At 45.0% G+C, this 20,564-nt stretch overlaps 1 protein-coding gene across 1 annotated transcript in view; it reads right to left on the bottom strand.

Moving 5' to 3' along the window:
• Positions 1-20,564, bottom strand: part of LOC311231519 (noelin-2-like) — a gene marked incomplete at both ends in the record, with an annotated part of 163,496 nt that overhangs the window by 111,172 nt on the left and 31,760 nt on the right. The window lies entirely within an intron of this gene.

Genomic DNA, 20,564 nt, shown 5'->3' with positions numbered 1-20,564 from the left:
AGAGAGAGAGAGAGAGAGAGAGAGAGAGAACGAGAGAGAGAACGAGAGAGAGAGAGAGAGAGAGAGAGAGAGAGAGAGAGAGAGAGAGAGAGAGAGAGAGAGAGAGAGAGAGAGAGAGAGAGAGAGAGAGAACGAGAGAGAGAGAGAGAGGTTCCGTGGGCCTCTGAAGCCCGCTGGGGACATGTAATGTGATTGAGGTCTAAACAGATAAATCTGACTGGTAGCAGAGAGAGAGAGAGAGAGAGAGAGAGAGAGAGAGAGAGAGAGAGAGAGAGAGAGAGAGAGAGAGAGAGAGAGAGAGAGAGAGAGAGAGAGAGAGAGAGAGAGAGAGAGAGAGAGAGAGAGAGAGAGGGAGAGGGAGAGGGAGAGAGAGAGAGAGAGAGAGAGAGAGAGAGAGAGAGAGAGAGAACACTAGACATATGTGCTGTGGGCGAGCGACACAGTGAGTTCCCAGAATGACCTGAATTCACTTTTCAATTCTCCAGCCACCGTTTGACAAGGGCCCCTGATCCACGCCGTCGAGGAGTGGTTCATGTTTTTAGCTTCATGAGAACGGCGCCACCATGAGGCCAGATGACTCAGAACTTCACAGGCCTCCTTGCTGCTTTAAGACAAACATATTTGTTAAGTTTGGCAGTATTTACAAGTATTTAAAGTATTTACAAGCAACAAATCACTTCCTGTTTACCAATGCGTTTTACCCAAATTTGCTTGGATCTGGTGGTCGTAATGGTTTGGCCTATCGATTATCTAAATGACACATTTGAAGGTGGACTCCACACAGCATGTTTGGTGAGAATCATGGCCAGGGGGAGTAGGGAAACAAGTTAATTCCACCAGTTTGAGCCCCGGGTCAAGGCCCTTGTTGGTTTGTTGTCCAGCAGGGAGCATTCTCTCCTCTGGACCTGGTGGTGTTGTTGTCCAGCAGGGAGCACTCTGTCCTCTGGACCTGGTGGTGTTGTGGTCCAGCAGGGAGCATTCTCTCCTCTGGACCTGGTGGTGTTGTTGTCCAGCAGGGAGCACTCTGTCCTCTGGACCTGGTGGTGTTGTTGTCCAGCAGGGAGCACTCTGTCCTCTGGACCTGGTGGTGTTGTTGTCCAGCAGGGACAACTCTGTCCTCTGGACCTGGTGGTGTTGTTGTCCAGCAGGGGGCACTCTGTCCTCTGGACTTGTCAGTCACAATACCCCTGTTACAGTGACAGGGACACCATACAGCTGTGAGTGCCGTCCTTCAGGTGAGACGCTAAACCGAGGTCCTGACTGAATTTGGTCGTTAACCTCTTAACACTTTCAATGCCAATGACGCGATATGTCGTTTGTTCATGCCGACCGTTCATTGCCAACGACGCGATATGTCGTTTGTTTTTTTATTAGCGATTTGAATTCATATTTCATCAATCTAGTCTCACGTTAGTGCTGCAAACTCTCTCTGAGCTTCATTGGGAAAATACCGCCCCCTATCGTCTCCCTGTGGTACTGCACCCCTTTGGAATGGATTGCATGAAAACACATGGGGGGGGGGGAATCCAGCTTCCTCATTTTACTTCTCGGACAAGCCACCCAAGAGGATCCAAGTCATTTCCGAGCCCAAAAACAGCATGGAATATTTCCAGTACCCAGCATTGGATCAATAAACGCAATCGATATTTGGAATGGCGATCAGGAATTGGAATAATCTTTTTGGAGAACATCTGATCTGAGGTAAGGAATCTATTTTACCAGTCTTAGGATAATCAGAGCTTTTTTCACAGAGATATCAGCGTGTGCCCTATGTATGTGTGTGTGTTTGTGTGCTGATCAGGAAATAAGAGATTCAATTTTTCAGCTCGCTTCTCTAGCGTGCATTAGTACACATATACTATCGATAATCTAGCGTTTATTTGAAAACGATTCATAAATAGGCCAAAAAATTTCAACGTTTTTTGTGTATTCCAGAATATTCCAGTAAAGGGCGTTTATCACAGAATCTTTATATTTTCCTGAAAATATTTCAAAATGGTATAAAACGGAAATGAACCGATTAAAAAACTATCCGTTTTGGCAATGTTGACTGCAAACAAGTCATTGATAAGCGACGGCCAGATTAGACACATAATTTAAGACATAGTTTATGCGTTTGCAAATATGAGAGCTCTATAATTGAAGTGGGTGGTGGCAAGGAAGCACTAAAGCTTGCACCGAGCTCCGGCATTGAAAGTGTTAAGCATCAGGCAAGAATGGGGCTTTTTTTTTTTTTTTTTTTTTTTTGATGATTGCATACCCAAAGTAATTTGCTATGTATTATACTTCATACTTATAGCACATGTATGAGTCTGGTCTCTTTTGAAAGGTAACATTCTGAAGTTTCTTACACAATAAATAGACATCACATTGAGTGCTAATGAAATAGACAGAGGTTTGAAAACACTGAAGTAAAAGTTTTGTGTACTCACATTTATTTTTACTGGTTACTAAATGCCTGTTTTTAAGTTCCAGCTGAGAGGTAGGAGCTGGAAAACATAATGGTTCCATAGCCTAAAGTCGTATGTAGTAGAGGTCCAAAGTTTATCAAAATCCCACGGAAAATGTATGTTTTACAAAGGTTTTTGTTATGTGTGTACCAGTAAAGAATTCTGCATGATTATCCAAAATGGCCGTCCGCTGGCTGCCATTCATTTCGATGCTCTAGTCAAAACAATGGCCTTCTTTGTCACCTTCCCACACTGTCAGCTGACTGGTCAGTTCAGGGCCGCGCACAACCGGACGTGGTCACTCGTCCGAACGGCTATTCAAATCACGCTTGCCGGACGTTTCGTCCTGTAACTCTAGAAAGGAATCACGCAATAGGTAGAGTGTGGTGACGATCGAAAGGCGGCAAATTTTACTTTCCAATGTCGTATATTTATCTAAATAAAACCTGTAAATTAAACAATAGAAATTATGCACATATATGAAATAGCAAAGAACTAGGTTATTTTCTCTTAGAAAAATAGAGACTCACAGCCATGCCAAATCGCCTGTTAGGTTAACCATACATTTGAGTCAACAAGAAGGCTGTTAACTGGCCTCAGTCTAAATGGTGACAGATGGCCAAAAGCTACCTTGAGATGTACGGAGGGGAAACACTGAATACAGGTCAGGGAAGGACAAATGTGGATAGCCTTCAAATAAGCTGAGACCAGCAGAAAAACGTGTTTGTGTAAGGTTTAGAAGAGATTTTATGACTACACAGTCCCACAGTTCAAAGGAAGGAAGGGTGATCGTTTCATACAGATGTACTGAGACCACAGGATGAAACCTCTTTCCCCACACAACAAAGTGGGATGGAGGGCCCAATACTTAACTTTAAGTCAGGCCTGAAGGCCAGCACCCGAGTTCTGTTTACTTTAGCTAAGCAGACCAAACAGGCCATTCTGGGATACCCACTGTTAGGTTGAGTGGGTACTATATTTCCATCTGTATGAGGGTCGCATTCAGGGACACTTGGGTAAATCATTCTAAAAGGAAACTAGTTCATATCCCCTCTGTAAAGTCACCTTGTAACGCTGTTTCGCAAGACCCATATGACTGTCACTTAGAGGGGAGACCTTCTAGCCAATAGAAAAGCAGGCTCTCTGGGGTGACGGCACTGGATGGCGAAAGGGGGGGGGGATTCTCTCTTCTCTATAAAACCTGCAGGTTGAATGATGGAGGGGAGACAGAGACACGGAGACACCGAGACGCAGAGAGACACGCAGAGAGAACGGAGAAGCAGAGACGGAGAATCCACCCCACCAGTTCGAGAATAAGAGACGCCACTAAGAAGCCCTCCGGGAAAAGCTGATTAGAGATAGAAAATAATTGATGCTGTGAACCAGATCATTTAAGCTGTTGGATATTCCAATAAAGCAACGGTCAGACTGTTTACACCTGCCGCGCTGTCTCCGCCTCTACGTGATTTCCAAAGGACCACATTTGAATGAACTGTTACTTTAACGGGAAACACAACGAGCAGAGTAAGCTATTCCACTATACATTAGAGAAAGATCATATAGCTATAACATAGAATCATTGAGAATATACATTAATCTGGCGCCGTGGCTGCCGGTCTGTACATCCGAACGGAACCCAGGACAAGGACACAACAGAACTTCAAAAACTCTCAGAGCAGAGCAACGACGCCTGACTACACCATCCTCGAGCAACAACAACCAGCAGAGGTCAAACGGTGAGTTGAAGATGTGTCTGTATTGTCGGGGTTTGTTTGGGCAGATTTCGAACAGGGGTAGAGAATGGTTGCATTGGCGCGATCGAGTTAAACGATTGAGCGCACAGCCGTATCGGCACTAATGAAATGAAGGGAATTGGCGCAATCGAGTTAAACGATTGAGCGCACAGCCGTATCGGCACTAATGAAATGAAGGGAATTGGCGCGATCGGGTTGGACAATAATATAGTTCAGGTCGCGCACTGCTGAGGGGCTGGAGGATTGCGCCAGGTTAGGCGACAGAGACTCTTGTTTAGAATCGTAGGTTCAAATGCAATGACAATAACTAGAGACGTCTGGTTTGTACGTTGCTAAAGACAAATCGACGTCGTACGAATCCACTTAATTCTTACGGAACAAGAGATCTGGAGCGCGTAAGGTAGTCCTCTTAAACCTCGGAAAAAATTAGCACTTGTGCACTGGGGGGTTGGAAAGAACTGCGCTTATGTTCGAACTAAAAAACTGCACTTAGAAGCGATGGGGCATTATATAAGGACTTGGTATGGTATGTAACAATGTTGTTGTTTAGATGAAATAGGATGGCACATGCATGGTATCATAGCTATGATCATACGTACGTCATCATAACGCTAAACGTCGCGGATTACTATATTGCTGCAGTATACGGAATGAAGCCGTTTTATACCCGGGAAGCTACTGCTATACAAAGCAGGGCTAATACATGCTAAGCTACGTTGCAAGCTAACGGAGAATGCTTGGGGCTAATAATGTTTGGTACGACTGATGTGTTGAGATGACGGAACTTATAGCTTCATCCATGGTGGCTGAAAGGCTACCAAATGGTGCTACATGATGTATAAGGTTAACCAGTGCTAAGAATGATTATGTTGCTGAATGGAAGTATGAGTGTAACTGTGCGGATGAGAGATAATGTGTGTGAATGAGTCTGCTAGAGGTTATGACTTATGAAGTGGATGCCAGTATTTTTTGTATCATTATGATAACTCTAGGGACGGAAAACGCCGCGGGGACACCATAACACTGTCCGCGAGAACGTCGTACATACCGTATGGACGCTGCGTTGCGATATCGAATGAATTGAGTGAATGGCGAGTGAGATGGAACCAAAAGGATGTGTCACGTTCTTTGAAATTTTTTGAATCAGTGGTAATGAGGTCGTGGTTTAATGTGGTAAAGATCAATGAAAGCAGGGTTCTTCTTCTGCTTCGATGGATAAATGGCAGATCGCGGCCACCACTGATGACGTCACTAGGAGCGTCTGCTTGGTGGGGGCCTAGAGGGGGTGCGTTAGATTTGAAATACGGGGCTGGATCGGGAGCGTTAGATTTAAAATACGGAGCCGGCCGGGGCCGGACAAACTAGAGAATGTTACTGTAGGATTTATAAACGAATGCTTAATAAAGTTAAAATTATGTTATAGAGTATGACTGGGTTGTGCAAAACGTCGCAATGTGTTGTGCCGCTCAAATCAACAGGATAGTGGGCCGTGTAGGAAACGCTATTGTAAGGGGCTAGGCTAAGCTAACTAGCCGTGCTAGGCTAATCGAGCGATAGCAACATTGAGCTAAGCTAATTGGGCTAACAGTATTAAGCTAATGGTGTTAGCAGTGGACAGCTAACTATGCTAAAAATGCTAAGCTAACTATGCTAACATGCTAAAGCTACCTGTGCTAACAATGTTGCATGCTGGGAGTCTCGGGGAATATCGCGTGATGCTATTTTTGCTGACAGCGGGACCTTGTGTGTGTAAACGTGACGTAAGCCTGTGGCGACGTCTCGCGGGAAGCCATTCTTAATGGCGGACTACGATTCGGTACAGGGAATTCTGGGAATTGGGGTTCATGTTGTGTGAGCACGTCGGCTGACGTCATGGGAGGTGTGGCTGCGTGATGACGCACTTGTTATTAGGAGGGTGGGGGCGCCTTCTGCAGGACGTTGGGGGTACTGTGGGGCAATGGGGTTGATGTGCGAATAGAGACAGCAGGGGGCGGTGTTGTCTTTGAAATGGATACACCTCTGCTGTTGCTTGGCCCTCTCTCCCTAGGTCTCTCTCTCTCTCCCCTCCCTCCTTCTCCTCTCCTCTCCTCTCCTCTCCTCTCTCTCTCTCCCTCCCTCACCTCCTTTTCTTCCTCCATCCCTCCCTCCCATTTACACTCCCTCCCTCCTTTTTCCCCTAAAATGGTACAGTATATGAGAGGATACTAGAAGTTTCATCAGGGCCCCCCTCCCCACTGTAGCCTTCCCTATGGGATGTGCCCCCTCCTGCACTATTATAATGGGTGCCATCCTGCACTATTATAATGGGTGCCATCCTGCATTATCATAGTGTGTGCCCCCTTCCCCTCCCCCCTTCCATCCATCCTGCACTATCATAGTGGGTACCACATTCCATTCCATCCTTCCATTTATTATATGGTGTGAGCTCCCTATGGTACAGCTCCTTCCCTGGAATGCTTCCTTTCTCCCTTCATAGCTTCTATGGTGTGTGCCCCCCCCCCCGCCCCACTGTAGAGATGCGATATCATCTCCCTCTATACCATAGTGTGTGCCCCCCCATGCAGATATAGTACTCTTTTCCCTCCCTCCCTCCCTCCCTCTCTCCCTCCCTCCCTCCCTCCCTCCCTCCCTCCCTCCCTCCCTCCCTCCCTCCCTCCCTCCCTCCCTCCCTCCCTCCCTCCCTCCCTCCCTCCCTCCCTCCCTCCCTCCCTCCCTCCTTCCCTCTCCTCTCTCTCCCTCCCTCCCTCCCTCCCTCCCTCTCCTCTCTTTCCCTCCCTCCCTCCCTCCGTCCCTTTCTCCCTCCCTCCCTGCCACCCTCTCTCCCTCCCTCTCTCCCTCCCTCCCTCTCTCCCGTTCCTGTGTGCGTATGAGTCACGTGTCCGTTCTAATGTTTGCAAACAATGCACCTTTAGATGTAGTTATGATGCGCTCTGCTCACGAGGACAAGTTTGTAACATGGGACGCACATGAGGTCTTGTTTCGCATTTAATTTAACCGGATGTGTGGAGGCTTATTTCCTGATACGGGTTCGAAGATGACTTCACAGTTATTGGCAATTTGTTTCCTTATATCGCTCCCTCCAGGGTTCCAACTTGTGTTGACAGATGGCAACCCTGCTCAAATACGGAGCGTCAGTGCTCTCGCTGGACTAGAAGGGTGCACTCAGTAGAGCACAGATGTCCGCCAGGACGGCAGCCACACATGATAGTGATAATAATGGATTGGATTTGTGATGCGCTATTTGTTCGATGGGATCCCAGAGTGCTACGCTACAGGTTTAAAACGGTTATAGGGAAGAAATAGAACATGGTTAATTAGAAACATAGAATAAACGGAGGATTTAAAAAACGTGGGCGATAAAGTTAAAATAGGAGGCTGACAGGCGAAGGCCTTTTTGAACAGGTGGGGTTTCGGCCTGCCTTCTCCCTCCCCCCGTCCCCCCCTCCTCCCTTCGTCTCGCCGTCTCTCTTTTTCTTTCCCTCTCTCCCCCTCTCCCTCCCGCCCTCCCTCTCTCCCTGCATCCCTCCCTCCCCCATTCCCTTCTCCCTCCCTCCGTCCCTTGGGGTATAGTGGTGGCTTTTAGGAACTCCATGCAAAGACCATTAGTTGTATTAAGCTGTGGGTTAACTGGACCAGGCTATACGGTGAAGTCTGCTGGTTGATTCTGGAAATAGAAAGAAAATAAATAAATCTCCCTTCATAGCAGCCCCCCCCTCCTTCCCTCTCTGTGCCCCCCCCCCCCCTCCCGTCATAGCTCCCCCCCTCCCTTCATCTGTCTGTGCCCCCCCTCCCTTCATCTGTCCTCCCTCTCTCCCTCCCTGTCTTCCTCCCGCTCTCCCTCCCTCCCTCCCTCCCGGTATCTCCCCTTCCCTCTGTCTATCCCTCTCTCCCAGATGGACTCTGTTGATTGATTGGTTGATTGAAAACTTTATCAGAATGGGTGCATTACAGTACGGCTCAATACACACGATTGTTAAGGGGATGCAGACCAGGGAAAGACTTTCGTCTTGTTTACATCAGGGTCCCCCATTTTCGGTTCATCAGGACGTACATGACATGCAGTTAGTTGGAGTATTCGAGTTAGGTTGCCCTTATGGTGGGCTTGAGGCAGTGGTTGTATTAAAATAGTGTTTACTTTACGGAAGGATGAGTTAATATTCATGGTCGTTTGGGAGCTCCTCTTCCGTATGTATGTCTCTCCCCCCCTCTGTCTCTCCTTGTATTTCTCCCTGTGTCTCTCCTTCTCTCCCTCCCTTCATTTCTCCACGTGCGCCCCCCCTTGATGCCTTGCCTTCAAATGGATTGTGGGTACGTTACGGACCGTTTCTAGTTGGGGTCCCTCCAACCCCCGGACTGGCCCTCTTGAGTGTGGCGTGTGTGTTTGGGCTGGGGGCAAGGAGTTTGAGCATTTGTTATGAGGGAGATGGGTTTTACATTAGGTTGGTTTTGGTTAGAGGCGGTTGTGGCGTGTTTTTTGTTTTTCATTTTTAGGGGAGGTGCCAGTTCCCTAGTTTCCCCCTTCGGTTGGGGTCCTTGGAGGCAGGGTTGGCTTTGCGTCTTGTTGCGTGTTATTGGTTGGGTGGTTGTTTTAAACTACGTAGCTGTTATGTATGTGAAATAGGTGCCGGTACAGGTGAAGGTTGGACGAGTTGTGATATTCCTTGGAAGGGGGCTTGGGGTGTTTTCGTTCAGGTTCGGAACTGAGGGAGGATGCTTTGGGCTGTGAAATGGCGGGTCCCTGTGGATTCAGGGATCATGGGAAATGTTGCGGTAGGTATAGTACTGGGGTTCATGAATTTAATAACGTGGACAACTGGGCTATGTAACGGTCAGGGGTTTAGTGACCTAAGTTGCTAAAGATTAATTTTTTCCCGTGATAGTGGTTGGAAGCAGTGACGCCACCAAAAGGTTTTTTTTTGGTGGTGTGAGGGGGTATGTGTGGAAAAATAATGTAGAATGGTGTTGTATGAAGAATGTGATGAAGGCGTGAGATGTAAATGTGGTGAGAAATGTAGGAAGAAGTATAGTTTTTGATTTTCATAGTAGAAAGCAAGTAGGGAAGTTAATATTACATTTATACATAGTTAATACGCGGAGCAGTCATTTAAAGTATAAATTATGACAATTTCAACAAGGCAAAAAGAAATTGGAACAGATGGCTAACCAAGTTTACCATTTGTTAGAATTGATAGGTTGTGTGGAACTTAATGATTATGTTCCCCAGAGAACCAAAGGTGAAAGTAACACACAAAGGATTGGAACCTCCAGTTTCCGGTTGGACAAATGGACAAAAACAAGTAAAGCCGTATCGTTATATTCAAGTAGATCACACCGAATCTCTCTAGAAGAATTAGTATAGGAATGCCCGACATTTCCAATGCATAAATATTGAGGAAATGACAAGGGAAATGCCACTGAATTAAGTGTTATGTTTTTGCTTTCTTTTTGCACAGGCTCGGCGAGGACTGGGGCTCTGACGATTTCAATACCAATTGGGGAAATGGCTATATGAGCCTTGGTATAGTATGAATGATAAGAAAATTGTCAATCCCTGTCTGCACCGGTATAAATCTGATAGTGTGGGTGAATTTTAACTCAAGTAGCGAAAAATAGGTTTGGACACAGAGAAACTTGTTCTTCCAAACGGTGATTGCAGGTGTGTTTGGAAGTGGTGAGAATGTCGGGTACACAGGAAGTTCACCTTAGTGGAACATTGATAGAAACAACTGAAGGTTTAGAAGCAATAACAATAGCAAAAGTAGACAATCTGTCTATGTCAATGACTGGAAATATCACAATAGAAGTGAAGAAGCCATGGCCAAAGAGATTCAGGCCTTTACAAAACCTTGTATTTAAGTATAAAAAAGGAGGCCGTTATAGATTGAGAAACAAAAATAAAAAACAGAAAAAGAGAGCACGAAGAGCGATGAAAAGAAGTAATGCCGACAATAGCAATAGGCTGACAACCTTTGCAGACACTCCCGTAGAAAGATTGATATCTGAAGTTAATCTGATTGAGTGGGATGTGATGGAATTTCCTCAGGTGACCAGTATAACAGAGGGACTGGAAATAATGACTTTGATTCCAATACAGGAGGTCTTACAGGAGAGAGAACCAGAGACAACGGTTTTACTCCAACCAGAACCGAGCCACACTGGAGTGTCCATTGCTGGAGACTACGATTTAACCGAGGAACAAAGAAAGCGACGGAAGCGAGCGGCGTTGTTACAGCCGTCCCACGAAGTCCACTCTGGCCGTACGGCTGAAACAGGGACCGATAGCAGGTATGGAAATGTACACAAACAGTTTCCACAGCCCAGTCCAGTCGTCCCTCGAGACCAAAGCCAGGATGAGAGGCGTGGGCCAGTGACGAGGAGCCAGACAGCGGGGGCCAGGGTGGAGGTAGAGAGGATGACGTGCCTCTCTCCAGAAAGACAAAGAGCATTCACGGAAGCGTCCGAAAGACATGAGACAGTCCGTAGAAAACTGGTGGAGAAGCAGCTGGCGGTTGACCAAGTCACACGCGAGAGGGAGGTGCTAGAACAAGAGCTGGCGAAACAGACTGTGATCATGAGTGATGTAATTTTGGAAATCATGTTTCGTACTGCAGAACAAGGACTCAGTGAACAAGAGAAGTCACTTGCCCTGTTACTTGAACAGGGAACGGAGCAGCGAGGGAATGATGACAGCCGCAGGGGGGGTGAGTTTCCAGGCCCCTCCCAACAACAAAAGGCCCAAGGTGCGGCGGCTGGGAAGAACAGGTATGTCCCTCTCTCATCCAGACAACAGAACTGGCAGCCCCAAGGAGGAAATGGACGACAAAGAGGGGGACCGCTTGGATGGCTGGCATCGGCTGAGTGCTGGCAATGTGGAGAAATCGGCCATCTCGCTCGATCATGTGGCAAAGGGTGGCGGGCTCAGCAAGAGTCCAATAGACAGCAAGAGTCCATCAGAAAACTGAGTTGCTGGACTTGTGGAATGTTGGGACATTTTCAGAAGGGGTGTAGAGAGGGTGTGTCTGCAAAGGCCATAGGTTGAATAAAAACGAGGCAGGAATGCACAAGCGAAGCTAATAGTGCTCGGGAAAATAGAGGTATTAATAAGTTAAAATGGGAAAAAGGACTGATTGGAATAAAAATAGAATAAAAAAAAATATATATATAGAAGCGTTGGTACATTAGGTTATGAGTGGAAGCGACTAAGATGGATGTGCAACTAACAGGGAGAGATGAAATGACTGACAGATGCATGAGCCAATCGTACTAACAGTTAATTAATAGACCAATCATGGGTTTTCCTTTTTGCTACAGTGTGTCTGATCAACTCTTGCTGTGGCAGTGAGGAAAACGTAAGGGAGAATGGTATGGTGGACGATTTTTGGTATCTCCCACCTGTGCAGCCTGGCCCGGCTGCACAGATTGGAGAGAGAGAGAAAAATGGTCACCGCAATGGCTCTTGTGGTCATGTGAACTCTGAACCAGACGGTGTCAGAGAAGGGTTAAACAGTTGATATTAGACATAATATTAAACAGAGTTAATAACAAAGGACTATTTTAGTAGTGATTATACATACTTGATCCAAGGGTGGTCAAGGAGACTTAAAAAAAATAAAAAAAAATTAAATAAAAAATTAAAATTTAATTTCTTTACTTAATTTCTTTTTAATTTTTATTTCTTAGTGATTATGCGGGGGTATTTATGCCTCTAGCTGATAGTTTAATTCTGTTGATGGGTGTGTTGCATGAAGGCACTCACGAATCTTTGTTTATGTTTGTTTGCAATTTTCTTTGTTTTTGTTTGACACTCTATTTTTTTTTAGGAACTGACTGGCTGGGAGGGATCTCTCGCCGGTTGGGGTTAGCAGGTGGTGGTGACACAGCGGGACTGGTAGGAATGTCTAATATAATGGGCTGGAAACTAAGGGTGGACGAGAGCTGGTTCATGGTTTTGTTTTCCGCTCATTGAGAGTCCAGGAGTAGATTCTGGGGAGTTGTGTCACGTTTTTGGGTTTGGTAAGTGTTGGGCGAACGTGTTTCTCTGTTTATAGGTAAGCTCTGTAGATTTTGGTCGCCATTGGCCGAATAGTTTACAAATAGGGTGCAGACATGTGGAATTGATGGTTGGCTTATGGGAGACTCTGCACCGGCTTGTTGAAGGCTGGCGGAGTGTGTGGGTTGTGTGTTTAAAGGGACTGTGGTTTGTTACCATGCACATAGGTTCTGTTGGTGGTTGGCCTCGTCTAGAGCTGGCTGTCCGGACCGAGGAGGCTGTCTGGAAACAAGGTATTGATAGTGTAATAAATGGTTATTCCACTTTCAAGGGTGGAAGTGGTGATTGTGTTGAACTTGAGATATTTGATCTAGTAAAATAGTACAGCACAAAAATGAATGAGACAAAGGTGATTTGATTGAATATTAACAATTGAAGCTGTGGAATATATAGATAACAAATTTGGAAAAAGAGTGTTGTCAAATACAGAACAGTAAAGATGTATCTGTGTGAAAAAGAGAACTTCCAATCCATTGTGTGTTTGTAAATAACAATCCAAAATGCAAAAAAGGACAGAGGGAAAATCGTTTCCTTCTGTGGAAAATCGGAGCAGTACCAAAAACTGCATACAACAAAGAAGAGGCTGTGGTTAGCACAAAATACAACAAGAAGAAAACAGTCAAAACGAGGTAGCCGTAAAGACCTCAGGAGGTTTAAACAGGGATAACTGACAGGGATGAAAGCGAAGAATAATTGAGGCCTCAGTGGTCTTTTCAAGGAGAAGAGATGATTTATGTTTGCTTGTTTGAATCTCCCTCGATGTTTAGAGTGTTAATCTTTTGGGTAGGATGTATTAATCTTTTCTTGCAGAGTCAATTACACAAAACAGACACATTGAAGCTAAGTAAACATGGATAAAATAGTCTAAACAAAAAAGCTGTTATTGAAAGAGTGTTTCCTTGTAAAAACAGGAACAGCTTTCTTAGTCTAAAGTCATAGTAATAACTGATATTGTGTGTGATTGGGGAAGAAGCCAACGGAAAGAGTGAATGATGATTTTGTAACGGTACAGACGGAAATGGGTTTGGTAGTTCGATTTGTGTAAATTTTGGATTTTTTGAATTTTTTGAAAATATTAGCAAAAAGGATAATTATGGTTTAACATGTTTAATTTAGAACATATTGGTGCTATATAGTGGGTTATGAAACCCACTAAGGGTGGATTGTCGTATATTTATCTAAATAAAACCTGTAAATTAAACAATAGAAATTATGCACATATATGAAATAGCAAAGAACTAGGTTATTTTCTCTTAGAAAAATAGAGACTCACAGCCATGCCAAATCGCCTGTTAGGTTAACCATACATTTGAGTCAACAAGAAGGCTGTTAACTGGCCTCAGTCTAAATGGTGACAGATGGCCAAAAGCTACCTTGAGATGTACGGAGGGGAAACACTGAATACAGGTCAGGGAAGGACAAATGTGGATAGCCTTCAAATAAGCTGAGACCAGCAGAAAAACGTGTTTGTGTAAGGTTTAGAAGAGATTTTATGACTACACAGTCCCACAGTTCAAAGGAAGGGTGATCGTTTCATACAGATGTACTGAGACCACAGGATGAAACCTCTTTCCCCACACAACAAAGTGGGATGGAGGGCCCAATACTTAACTTTAAGTCAGGCCTGAAGGCCAGCACCCGAGTTCTGTTTACTTTAGCTAAGCAGACCAAACAGGCCATTCTGGGATACCCACTGTTAGGTTGAGTGGGTACTATATTTCCATCTGTATGAGGGTCGCATTCAGGGACACTTGGGTAAATCATTCTAAAAGGAAACTAGTTCATATCCCCTCTGTAAAGTCACCTTGTAACGCTGTTTCGCAAGACCCATATGACTGTCACTTAGAGGGGAGACCTTCTAGCCAATAGAAAAGCAGGCTCTCTGGGGTGACGGCACTGGATGGCGAAAGGGGGGGGGGATTCTCTCTTCTCTATAAAACCTGCAGGTTGAATGATGGAGGGGAGACAGAGACACGGAGACACCGAGACGCAGAGAGACACGCAGAGAGAACGGAGAAGCAGAGACGGAGAATCCACCCCACCAGTTCGAGAATAAGAGACGCCACTAAGAAGCCCTCCGGGAAAAGCTGATTAGAGATAGAAAATAATTGATGCTGTGAACCAGATAATTTAAGCTGTTGGATATTCCAATAAAGCAACGGTCAGACTGTTTACACCTGCCGCGCTGTCTCCGCCTCTACGTGATTTCCAAAGGACCACATTTGAATGAACTGTTACTTTAACGGGAAACACAACGAGCAGAGTAAGCTATTCCACTATACATTAGAGAAAGATCATATAGCTATAACATAGAATCATTGAGAAGATACATTACCAACAATGTATTGGTTGATCGGCGAAAACGCACCCCGGAGCCAACAGACGAGAGCAAAGTGCCGCGACGTGCGCACGAGTGCGTGGCGGCCTGCCGTCGGGCTGTCCGATGCTTAAGAGGTTAAAGAACCCAGGGCGCCTATCGCAAACAGTACAGGGTTCCCCCGATGTTCCTGGACAAATTGCCAATCAGGTCTCTGACATCAAGGCCACTTGGAGCAGAGTGCAGACCTCCATCAAGGCCTGGCAATATGCCACCTTTGCTGGTACTGTCACATATAAGAATTTACTGGGTTGATAACAGGGGTCGTGACCTTTAGGCACACTAACGTGACACGTGGTCGGGTAATCATTGGCACCTTCATCTACATGTTGGAACTGTAATGATCTCTCTCTCTCTCTCCTCTCCCTCTCTCTTTCTCAGAGCTGGAGAGCTGGAGTGTGCGCTTGAAGACAGCAGACTACTAAACAGTCAGCCACTGCTGTGCTGAAAAACCAAATCAAGTGGAATAATCCATTATGAATAAATGGATGCCTGTGATTCTAGCAATAGTGATGTTCTTAAAGCAGAGATGAGTGACAACTCTAATGTGTGTTTGCCTGGAGCCACATGCTCTCTCTCTCTCTCCCTCTCTCTCTCTCTCTCTCTCTCTCTCTCTCTCTCTCTCTCTCTCTCTCTCTCTCTCTCTCTCTCTCTCTCTCTCTCTCTCTCTCTCTCTCTCTCTCTCTCTCTCTCCCTCTCTCTCTCTCTATCTCCATTACAAATGATCCAAACCAAGCCAATGACATTAATAACTGTTTTGTGATTCTCTGCGATTATGAAAAGGCTGCCGAAGGGGAGGGCGAGAGATTCTGATTAAATAAAGAGCTAAAGAACATTAACATCTATTCTGATTAAATAAAGAGCTAAAGAACATTACGATATATTCTGATTAAGCACCCACTCTCCACACTTTAGAACACCTAAACACACTTTATATTGATTGGTAAAGGATTTGCACTACAACCCATACCTCAGTACACCTTACTGTAAATTGTACCTAAATTATACCTCATCCCATTTCTGCTTTGCACTATATAGTATTGTATATTAGTATATTGCATAGTATATTGTATATTGTACGGTAACTCAGTTACTCTATTCTGCATCGAACATTGTACATATGTATATACTGAACACTATGTCTACGTACGTGACTTCTATTTTTACTTCAATTTTTACATGCTATACTATTTTATTTTATTTCATACTTATCTTTTGTCTAGCACAGTCTCCGGAGCGTAACAGAAAGAAGCATTTTGTATAAAAGTATTCTGTACTTCTGTATGACAACTATTAAAGAAACTTGAACTTGAACTTGAAACTTAAATTGACTAGCTACACCCTCCAGACCAGATCATGAAGCATATGTCAAGCTCAATTGACTGGTAGGGAATTGTTTATTTGTAAATCATCAATGCTGACGTACCAATATTTCTATATTTAATTATATGTTGATGTGGCAGGTTAGCAAGACATTATAATACTGGTACTTCATGTCAAAAAGGTTGCTGACGGGAGCTCCCGTAGCTCACCGCATATCTCGGCGCCATTTCTGCATCGGGGAAAACCGTGCTCGTCACGGATCTGGGGGACACGAGTTCATTCCCGGACCTGCCGTAATTTTCTCAGAATGTCTTCCCCTGCTCTACATCCCATTTCAACCTGTTTCTGTCGGTCATGCTTGACCAGAAAAAGCGATAAACGCTAAAAAAATAAAGTTTAAAAAAAAAAGAAAAAAAAAAAGTTGCTGACCCCTAACATGTGATTCTCTGGGTCCAAGGAAAAGACACGTGCAGTGCAGTACAGCGTCTCCATCTGCTAGCGTGGGCGTTCATGCATCTGCACTGGGTCTGGCCAGAGGAAAGGTCTTCAATCACCCATGTCTATTTTCCAGATATTACTTGAATAGATACGGTGCAAACAGATGCACACACAGAGAGGGCAACAACATGACATCATTATATGTAATGATAGGGAAAGAAAGAAAGAGAGCGGGAGAGAGAGGGAGAGGGGGAGGGAGAGAGAGAGAGAGAGAGAGAGAGAGAGAGAGAGAGAGAGAGAGAGAGAGAGAGAGACGGATAACATAGATTGTCACGGAGACATATACAGAGAGAATGATTGAAACAGACAGAATGAGAAAAGGGAAAGGGGAGAGAAAATAACAGTTATTATATTTATATATATATATATAATATATAATATATATACTACTGCATATCCACATGCACCTCAGACCTGTTGGGGACACAGGACAGAATGTTACCAGGCTGATAAAAGCTCCACTGTGGCCATTTTTCATTATCATGCCGTTGTCGTTAGTTCTTTTACTCTTTTACTCTATATTAAAGTAAATGTTTATTGGCACGCTTGGATCAGTGTGCTTAGCACAGCTTGGTAGGACCAGTACTTGTGAAACCGGTCTTATTGGACATGCCCAGGGTGGGAGTTGAACCCCGGTCTCCCGCGCCGTGGGCGACATCGCAGACCACTATACCAAGAGGTGAATTCACTTCTTGGTAATGTGTCTGGATGCCTTTTAAGGGGAAGTGAGTTTACTTGCAGTACCGGTACGTGCCACAGTCACTTCACAACACTTCACATCGTGACTGTGGATATACTCGCGGTACCTCCGTTACACTTGGTAGGATCAGTACTTGGTAGGATCAGTACTTGGTAGGATCAATACTTGGTAGGATCAGTACTTGGTAGGATCAGTACTTGGTAGGATCAGTACATGGTAGGATCAGTACTTGGTAGGATCAGTACTTGGTAGGATCAGTACTTGGTAGGATCAGTACTTGGTAGGAGAGTCTGTACTCTGGGGAGATTGTCAAGCTGATGCTTTTAAATATTTCAACATCTTCTGTCATGAATCCCCTCTCTTTCTTCCTGTATCTGTCATGTCTTCCTGTCTCTCTCTTTACACAGGAGTAAACAAAGTGCATACACTGTAAGATGCTCACACGCACGCACGAACGCACGCACGCACGCACACACACACACACACACACACACACACACACACAGATATTCACAAATGTGTGCATGCAAACGCACGCACATATAAACACACATATATAAACATGCACATAGTCACTCGAAAATGTACACACAAACACCTACCAACACTTTGGAGGAGTATTTTGTCATGATGCACATAAGAGCGCACGCACACACACACACACACACACACACACACACACAGATATTCACAAATGTGTGCATGCAAACGCACGCACATATAAACACACATATATAAACATGCACATAGTCACTCGAAAATGTACACACAAACACCTACCAACACTTTGGAGGAGTATTTTGTCATGATGCACATAAGAGCGCACGCACACACACACACACACACACAGACACACACACACACACACACACACACACGCACACACACACGCACACACACACACACACACACACACACACACACACACACACAAAGAACCCATACAGTTCTATATATAGACCGCAGGTTCCTCTAGACATGTTTATTACCAGTGGTGATAGATATGGTGCTCACTGCTCACCACTGCATCCTGTATGATAAAGAGTGTTGGTCTTCTCTGAGACCCAATACACATTGGTATCTGTTCATCTTTAACCCTTTCACTACCGCACTACCAAAGGGTTAACCCTTTCACTGCGACAATACAGAAGGTTAACCCTTTCACTGCCACACGACAAAGGGTTAACCCTTTCACTACCACACTACAGAAGGTTAACCCGTTCACTGCCACACGACGAAGGGTTAACCCTTTCACTACCACACTACAGCAGGTTAACCCTTTACTATCACACTATATGCGGTTAACCCTTTCACTATCACACTACCAAATGGTTAACCCTTTCACTGCGACAATACAGAAGGTTAACCGTTTTCACTGCCACGCGACAAAGGGTTAACCCTTTCACTACCACACTACAGCAGGTTAACCCTTTACTATCACACTACAGATGGTTAACCTTTCACTACCGCACTACCAAAGGGCTAACCCTTTCACTGTGACAATAGAGAAGGTTAACCCTTTCACCGCCATGTGCCAAAGGGTTAACCCTTTCACTACCACACTACAGGCGGTTAACCCTTTACTATCACACTACAGGCGGTTAACCCTTTCACTACCACACTACAGAAGGTTAACCCTTTACTATCACACTACAGCAGATCATGGAACCATCTGTAGTGTGATAGTAAAGGGTTAACATTCTGTAGTGTGGTAGTGAAAGGGTTAAGGTCATCGTCGGGAAACGACCACCTTTATCACCGTGTTGCTAGATTGGAACCGTGGACCCTGGCTGACACGCTCAGATGACTGGCTTATGGTCTCTCTCTCTCAGGGGCTCATACAGAAACAAGCATTTCATCATAAAGTAATCTGTATTTTGTTGTGACAAATCATAAACAAACTTGAAACGTATGTGTAAGGACCCAGAGGGCAGGAGCTTGGAAAGTCTTTTGTTTCAGTAGCCCGGCTTCTTGGAATGATCTTCAACTCACACGGAAAAATCAATACCCCACTATCCTCTGGACATGATTACAAATCTCCCTATTTCAATCTGTTTTTGCTGTGGCCTGTCTGGTCTCCACTAGCCAGGGTTTAGCCGTGCTGTGGCCTGTCTGGTCTCCACTAGCCAGGGTTTAGCCGTGCTGTGGCCTGTCTGGTCTCCACTAGCCAGGGTTTAGCCGTGCTGTGGCCTGTCTGGTCTCCACTAGCCAGGGTTTAGCCGTGCTGTGGTCTGTCTGGTCTCCACTAGCCAGGGTTTAGCCGTGCTGTGGCCTGTCTGGTCTCCACTAGCCAGGGTTTAGCCGTGCTGTGGCCTGTCTGGCACACAGTGAGTGTCTCCATTGTCTTTAGAACCTGGACAAACCTGGCTGGACCCCGGCTGAGACAGACACCTTTCACAACCTGGCCAAACCTGGCTGGGACTGTTCTAAATGGACAACATTTATATAACAGCGTTTATCCAAAGCGCTTTACAATTTGTTCCTCACATTTTACCCATTCACTCACACATTCACACACAGACGGCGGAGGCGACCATGAAAGGTGACAACCTGCTCATCGGGAGCAGTTAGGGGTGATCAAACCGGGAACCTCCGGATTACCAGACGACTGCTCTACCTCGAAAGCCACTGTCGCCCCCTAGCTATACTGTTGTATCATCATGGTTTAGCTTGTGTACCACAGTTGTTGGTGTGAATTCTGAAAGGTTGCCTAGCAACCGGAGAGTTTACAAGAAACGCAATGGAGACGCAAACCCAACCATACCATACCGTACCAAACCATGGCCGTGGCTATTAGCCCCAGCCAGCCTGAAATAGATAGTGGAGACAAGGCATAATTTATCTAAGTTGATTTTCTTTTCCTTATCTTCATTTAGTGGTTTTTATCAGTTTTAATATGACTGCAAAAAATCATTGTGGATTAGAGCTTGCTCTCAATGATCATTTGAGTTTAATCACGATTTGATTTAGACACCATCAAAGTATATCCACCTGCCAATCTTTGCCTGGCTCTACACTGTAAGGAAACGGTAAATGTTTGGCAGCAACGGTTTCCAAATACTTACTGTCAAATTACAGTAAAATCAAATACATTTACAGATTACAACCTTTATTTAATGGTTAATATTTTGATAAAAGGTAATTTACTGTATGTCTATGGTATTTACACTTAAAGTAGAAAAACAAAGGTAATCTGTCAAATAATATTGAATAAAAAAAAAGAAATTACGGTGTATGCTATACTGGTCCAGTTGAGGAATGATACTGTCTGATACTGATGTGTCAGTCAACTCAGTCAAATGTGTGTGTGTGTGTGTGTGTGTGTGTGTGTGTGTGTGTGTGTGTGTGTGTGTGTGTGTGTGTGTGTGTGTGTGTGTGTGTGTGTGTGTGTGCGTGCGTGCGTGTGTGCACG

This window comes from Notolepis coatsorum, assembly GCF_963971535.1.
Source record: "Notolepis coatsorum genome assembly, chromosome: 7".
In the NCBI taxonomy this organism is placed as follows: domain Eukaryota; kingdom Metazoa; phylum Chordata; class Actinopteri; order Aulopiformes; family Paralepididae; genus Notolepis; species Notolepis coatsorum.
Note: the sequence above shows the minus strand (reverse complement) of the source record. Positions and strands in the feature narration are given on the sequence as shown.